The sequence below is a fragment of the Miscanthus floridulus genome, chromosome 12 (assembly GCF_019320115.1).
Source record: "Miscanthus floridulus cultivar M001 chromosome 12, ASM1932011v1, whole genome shotgun sequence".
Classification (NCBI taxonomy): Eukaryota; Viridiplantae; Streptophyta; class Magnoliopsida; order Poales; family Poaceae; genus Miscanthus; species Miscanthus floridulus.
Window position 1 is genome coordinate 15,453,358 of NC_089591.1, and position 7,624 is coordinate 15,460,981.

At 44.9% G+C, this 7,624-nt stretch overlaps 1 non-coding gene across 1 annotated transcript; it reads left to right on the top strand.

The window, feature by feature from the left end:
• Positions 1-2,700: 2,700 nt before the first annotated feature.
• LOC136498769 (small nucleolar RNA R71) lies at positions 2,701-2,807 on the top strand. The gene has a single exon (XR_010769770.1). It is a non-coding gene; the product is annotated as a small nucleolar RNA R71 (small nucleolar RNA).
• Positions 2,808-7,624: the final 4,817 nt, after the last annotated feature.

A 7,624-nucleotide genomic window follows, 5' to 3' on the forward strand; every position in this document is an offset into this window, starting at 1 on the left:
TGTGACTGATTCATGTCTCTTGTGGAGGAGCTTGTCCCTTAGGGCGCCGTGGAAGCAGAGGCCAGTGATGAAAGGCTCGATTGCCTTGTTGTCAGAGATTGATGGGACCTTGATGTGCATCTCCAAGAAACGCTAGACGTACTTGCGCAGTGGCTCATCTTTCTGATCAGAGTCCACTGCAGATCATATTTGTTGCCAGGTTGCTCGCAAGTAGCAATGAAGTTGTCGATGAAGGCTTGCTTGAGCTCTTGCCAAGAATCAAAGTAGTTCATCGGCAAGCTAACTAGCCATTGGTGACCTACATGGCTAACAGCGACTGGGAAGTAGTTAGACATGACATGCTCGTCAGCCATGGCTGATCTGCACGTAGTTTCGTAGAGCATGACCCATAATTCGGGGTTCTCCTTGCCGTTGTACTTCTGAAGTTTTTTGAGCTTGAAGTTCTTGGGCCATATGACTTGGCGAAGGTGCGGAGTAAACTACTTCAAACCTAGAGGGCCTTGGGCAGTATCATATTCCATACGGCGATAGCTTTCGTGGGATGCACGATCATTGGCTCTTTGGTTGATGCGATTGCACAGATCGTGTCCTCTGAGGTAATGGCGGAGATCATTATTGCCATCATGGCGATCTCGGTTGCCATCCTGCTTAACCCTGCGACCATGGTTATCGCGGCGATTATCATGGTTGTCTCAGTGGTTGTCATCCCAAATGTTGCGGCAGTTGTTGTGCCAACCACCATCATGGCCACTGTTTCCGCCTTGATGGTTGTCTGATGGGTCATTGTTGCGTGAGCCACATTGGTTGGGTGGCTGTGAGCGACTTGAGTACTAGCGGCTGTGGCTTGATTCGACTAAGATGGATGGAGCCCGGGCTTGATTTACAATCTCTATGGTCTGGGCCATAGCAGCTGTCAGGTAAGCTTGTATGTCATCGCGAACTGCCTGAGTTTCTAGGGTGTTGGGTAGTCATTGCATCGTCGCCATAGCAACAGCTACATTGGCGCTTGGAGTCCTGAAGACCTACTTGTCCCCCACCCTGTCAAAAGCATTGTTAAGGTCGCGTGGCTAGACCCTTATGCGTCGGGCCTCCTCTTCTGCCTCGGCTTCAATTTGTCAGTGATTAAACCGGTCAATATTGTGTGCTTCGCGTGCTAGCCTTTCTTGTTCTATTTCGCCGACCGCCGGTGGTTCATCATTACTGACGACATTGATCAAGTCTCCTCACCTTGGTGGGAAGGATGGGAATTGTGGGATTCCCGGGGCATGGTCTGGGGTATCTAGATCATATTCAACACCTTCATCATCATGATGCTGGAGCTCGATGTGAATGGAGGCATTAGATGCGATGTCGGATGAGGAGCTTGAGCCACCCTCTTGAACTGTGTGGGCTGATCCTTTTTGATAATCCTTAATTCTGACCATGTTGACGAAGTTGCGTAGGTCGTAGGGCTGGACCTGGTGGTTTTCCATCGAGGCTTCATACTCGGAGAGCCGAAGAACCGTCGTAGGGGCTGGCCGGCGACGGATGGAGCACCCTTCAGGAGTAGATGTGACCACGAGATCTATACCAAGTCATGCACGACGACTGGCCCGAGCTGGTCGGGTAGATCTGTTGTGGGTCATAGTTACCTACTCATTAGGTTGGCTTTGAATTGAACTTACCAGAGCTAGGGTTTCGGCAAGTTTGGTGCCGACGCGATCGATGGAGTCGAGCAAGTCAGTGTTGTCAATCTGCCTCCTTTTGTAGCGAGGAAGCAGACGATGGGTTGTCGGCGTGGCTGAAGATGATGCTAGCATGGTCGGAGTTAGATCCACCATGGTCGGAGCCAGATCCACCGTGGTCGGAGCCAGATCCACCGTGGTTGGGGCTAGATCCTCCGTGGTCAGAGCCGTAGCCGATGCAGGTGAAGCAGTGGTCGGCGTAGATTGAACCCGCACCTCCTCCGGGGTCATGGCGATGAAGTGGTTGAAGCCAGTGGTCTAGGTGGTCTGGCCGATGGTGAACGTGAGGCCATTTGGCATAGCCATGGAACCGGGGATGATGACCATCTTATTCGCCTAGAGAGCAGTACACATACCCCCTACTTGGCGCGCCACTATCGACAAAATATGGTCGGCAGTCGACTTAGGGGTATGCCCAAGGTATTAGATTATCAGTAGACAGATGCGCAAGCAACAAACAAGATGGTAACGCAATACAGACACAAGGTTTTATCCAGGTTTGGCCGTCGTAAAGGCGTAATACCTACGTCCTGCATCTGATTGTATTGCTGTATGTCAATGAGAGATGTTTTTTAGAGGGGTCCCCTACCTGCCTTATATAGTCTGGGGGGTAGGGTTACAGATCTAGAAACTAATCCTAGCTAGTTACAATTGCCATAGGTGGCCGGATAAGGATTCCTATTCTAACTAACCAGGATCTTGCTTGATCTCCAAATCTATCTTGATTCATTGCGCGGGGTTCCGAATAGGTTGGCTGGGCTATGCGTCATCTTCTAGTGGACCGGACCCCCTGATCCGGGCTAGCCCAAGCCTAGCTGTAAGGGTATAGGGGTTAATACCCCCCACATTCGCCATAAGAGTTTCAGGTTTACCAAGGGTGAGTCACATAAATGATCCTCGAGTAGTGGTATCGAGCGGTTCATGAACTTTTTGAGTTAATCCATGGTAGAAACTTTGCATGAGCAACCAGTCTTGCATCCCATGATGTGGACAATTTGAAATGTATTCTTGGAAATGTTCTCATGCTTCTAGAATGGTTTCTCCTTTCTGCTGTTGGAAGTTGGAAATCTTTCCACTTAAGGCATTGGTCTTGCCTATAGGGAATAACTTTTCTAGGAAGGCCTTTGTACACTTTGCCCATGTGTTAATGCAATCTTTGTTGATGTAGAACTACTACTTCGCTCTTCCCACTAGTGAGAATGGAAACAGGTAGAGTAGTATGATGTCTTGAGCAACTTCCTTGATGATGATTGTGCTGCTAATCTCTAGAAAATTCTGATGGTGAGCACTAGCATCTTCATGTGCCTTTCCACTGAATGGGGTAGCTTGCACCATGTTGATGAGGCTTGGCTTGAGCTCAAACTCAAGGTTGGTAGTTCTGAGTGTTGGTCTAGTGCGAATGTTCTCAGTGCTTGGAGCAGAGAACTCACACAAAGTCTTCTCAGCCATAGCTCAGAAACTGGTGTTGAGCTTCCTCATAATTAGGTTGACTTGATTCTGATTAGAAGTTGTTGGTGAATCACAACCAAGTCTGCAATACCCTATATAAGATATGAACAAAGACAAACAAGGGTAAGCCTGCTAAAATAGAGGTTATGACTTCATCAATAAGTATTTATTTGATCAATTTGCTATAGCCATGTGCCCCTCCTCGGCAACGGCGCTAGAAATGCTTGTTGACAATTCTTAGCATCACTCTTTACTAAGTTTTCATCCCTAGCATGATGCTAGAAATGCGTTTTTGGTAATTATAAATGACACTTGAAAACTTAGAGGAAAATTATATATATTAACGTATTCGCAAGCGCACAGATAATATACCATTGTAGCATTTCAACCAGGAGTATACTAGGTATCGTTATTTATATTTTTTGTCCACAGGGAGGAGCTATGGAGTTGTGTTCACATAGATAAATTGACAAATATATATACTTATGATAAAATCAATCTTATGCTATGGCAGGGGTAAGTCAAGGGATAAATAAATGATAAGTGTAAGGTAATAATGATATTCCAGAGATAGAATTAGAGACTCATAAAATGTAGTATGGCTAAACAGGAGATTCGTTAAGAGCAAAAGATTCCTAAGTCATTCCTTATTTACTAAGTCTTTTATTCACCCAAGTATATACACTCTCATCTATAGTATAACTAACTTTGGATCTATGCATAAGGAACATTACTAAGGAAGATCAAGAACAGAGCTTATCTCCCTTCACAACCGTGTTCTACTTGCTCTATAAACGGGGAGTGGACTATAAAGGACCCAACAGGAGTGTCACATTCACAGGCAAAAAATATCTAAGCACCATGCTTACATAATGTCGACCACTTAACTCACCCTAGTACTGAGCTAAGAGCTTTGTGAACATATGCATAAATTCATCATCAATCATAACTATATCAAGCATCTATCTAGAGCAAACTAGGAACATAATAAATAGCAACATAATATTGAAGGAGCACAAAGTCATAAATTTAGAGATATAATGGCTATACCAGTCTCCGGATGGTAGATCCAGAATCCTAAGCAATAGCCCACACTCTACTTAAACCTTGCTGGCTAGCCTATACTAGAAACTGGAAGAACTGGAGCTCTATTCTCTTCTCTCTAGAAACCCTAATTTCTAGTCTGATCTTGACTTATGGCAGCGTGCTCTAGAGGGTGGGTAGGGTCTGATTATATAGGCTAGAGCGTCAATCCTGAGCCCTTGGATCAAACCGACTTGAATAAATGGCGTAGATGCATCCTAGGAGGCAGTGGAGGAATCGATGTTGAACCATAGACTGACAGGTGGCCCTAGGGGGTTAGACGGCCGCACCTAGCAGCCTCCAGCCCTTTGCTTTGGTGACATGGCTTCTAGAGTCCTCTAGAACCTTCTGGAGTAGTTTTCACCATAGATACACATGATTTAATTTGATGCTTTGATCCCCCTTGATAGTTTTCTGAAATAACCCTGCTAAAAACATAAATTCACCAAAATTCCTAGAAATTATTAGTTTAAACCCCTAAGTCTATGTTAGTGATCATTTTAATGCATTATTTCAAGTTATATTGAAGTTTATAATGAATGATAACTATCATCAATAGCAGTGCTACTAGAAAGATAACATAACATCAAACCGGACTTCAGATATATGTGGAGTACAACAGAGATACGAGTTCAAACTACATAACCATGCCTTCATCGACCATAATAAGAGGAGAAACGTGCCACACTACTCAAAGTCATACAACTACTACATAAACATACTAGTTCTAGGCAATGAGCACTAGGCATCATACTCATCCTAACTACAAATGAATACATGACTTAGTACTACTAATTAATTCAATGAGCGGTGTCATCCCATAGCTCTAAGCAAGTCATGCAACAAGGGTACCAATAGGCATGATCAAAATGCAATGCCTACAAGGTAAACCTGCCTGGGTTGAAACCAGCAAACCTCTCTGCCATGTTGAACCAGAGGATCACTTCACCCACTCCTGTTGTGGGGCGCCGGGATCCGATCTGGCAAAGGCGAGCTGGACCACGATAGGGCCACCTCTATAGAGCCCTCATACATGTCCTTAGTAGATGGCGAGCAGGACCGTGATGTTGTAGGAGACCTACTCCCATCGTGGGGCACAGGGAGTGGATCTAGTAACGGCGAGCTCGACCATGTCAGTGCCACCGGTGACAACGAGGTGCACCACACCAGGAGCGGTGCTGGCAATCAAACAACCGGTGCTGATGGTGTCAACATCATCATTGTGGGCAATAGGGAGACCAATGCCAACCTAGGGGAAGGCATGCGGGACCGCGACGGTGCCTACGACAATAGCGAGGTGGACCATAGCAGGAGCGGCGGTGGCAAGCAAACCACCGGTGTCGGTGGCATCAACATCGTCATCATTGGTGATTGGGAGACAAATGGCAGCCTAGGAAATGGTGTGTGGGAGCACGATGGGTACTAGTAGTCAAGAAGGGTATGAACAGGCATCGAAGCGGCGTGCTCTAGCGCATTGTGGGAAGTGTGGACTAAAGCCCGGCCACAGTTCCTCGAGGAGGACCTAGAGTGCTTCATGGGGACGACCTTCATGGGAACCGATGGATAGGCAGAGGTGGGGACTTTGCGAGGCAGTGCGAGGCTAGGGCTTTTGCGCAATGCAAGGGGGAGTGAAACAATGGGAGTGAGGCTAGGCTTTGTACATATAAGGACACCAGGGCTGAAACAAGCTTCTGACGTGAGCCAGACCATCAATCACTAGGGTCCGGTTCACCGAATTGTGCCACATGTCCACAACCATTTGAATACAACCGTTGGTGCTCAACGGTCAGTTTTGCATGCTTAGATAGTAACTGGACTGAGCAAAAGGACCATCAAACTGGTCCTATTTAGTCTAGAGAGCTCCTGAGAGCTCCCAAAGCAACCAGACCGAGTCCTATTCCTACAGCGAGACCATGTCACCATGGTCCTGTTCAACAAAGACCAATAGGATCAACGCACAATGGTCCTGTTACCCCCAACAAGACCAACTAATGTCAGGGTCCAGTTCACTCTAGAGAGCTCCTGAGTGCTCTAGAATCAACTAAACTGAGACAACCAGACCGAGAAAAGCAACAACCGAACCATGCACCACCAGGGTCTGGTTCAACACAGAGCACCTTAAATGCAACCTGACCGAATCGGGTTCCACCAACTGGACCATCATCCACCAGGGTCCTGTTCAACATAGACCAATAGGATCGGCGCACAATGGTCATGTTGCCCTCGCCCTCAGGGTCTGGTTCACCTTTTCATCTCCAAATTAACTCAAACTTCTTCACCCTTGCTCCCAAGTGCTAAACACATTGTGTCTCACCTTTGTGCATGTGTGTTAGCATATTTTCAAAGCATTTTCAAGGGTACTTAAGTTAGTACATTAGGTCCTAATGCAAATGCATGCATGAATCCACCTAGTTGCACTTGATAATCGCTTTAACCATGATTATCCCTTCTTCATAGTACGGCTATCTATCCTAAACATGGTCACACTCTCTAATTTGTCTTGACCACCAAAACAAAATGCTCCTATTGCTTATACCTTTGCTCTAAGCCATTTTATTTTTCTCTTTCTTCTTTTCCAAGCTTGAAGCACTTGATCATCACATGTCCACCATCATCACCGTGGACTTCATCTTGCTTCAACACTTGGCTTTGGACCATCCTATCTAGTCTACACACTTGGATCAAGGATTAGTCCAAATAGATTTCATCAATTATCCAAAACCAAAGTAGGGCTTTCAGCTAGGCTGCCTGCTCACTACTCCCACACCTTGCACCATAATCGCTGCCGCGCGTGGTGGAAGCAAAGGGAAGAGTGTCACACCTCAAAATTTCTATTTTGGGTTGTGAATAGAAAATACTAAATAAAATATAGGATTTTAATATTTTGATAAAATTTGTCAACATTAGTTTAAATTTTGGTATATATTTATTAAAGAAAATGGTGCTTTTCCAAATATTTTTGGCTTAATTTTACGAGCTTTTGTCGATATGGTGCTTGCGTGTTGCTTGAGTTTTATGCTTTTTAGTGTGCTATGTTTTCAAAACACGTTTACACATCATCCGATCTTCCCGGGAACATTCTAGGCTTTTTCTTGAACTATTTCCCATTTTTTGAGAGCTTAATCCAATTTCTGTATGCTCTAAAATCTCTTTTCATGGGATCCAAATACTATATTTGGATTCATCATCTCTCAATCTATCTCTAGAAGTTTCCCTTGAATTTTTGGAATTCTAAAAATATTTTTCAGGGACTTAAAATTATTTTAGCTTTTTCTAGAATTGTTTTGGAGCTCAATATAAATTTTTAGAATTTCTAAAATTAGGAAAATAACTCATTTTTCGTTGACCCTAAACCCTAACACTATATT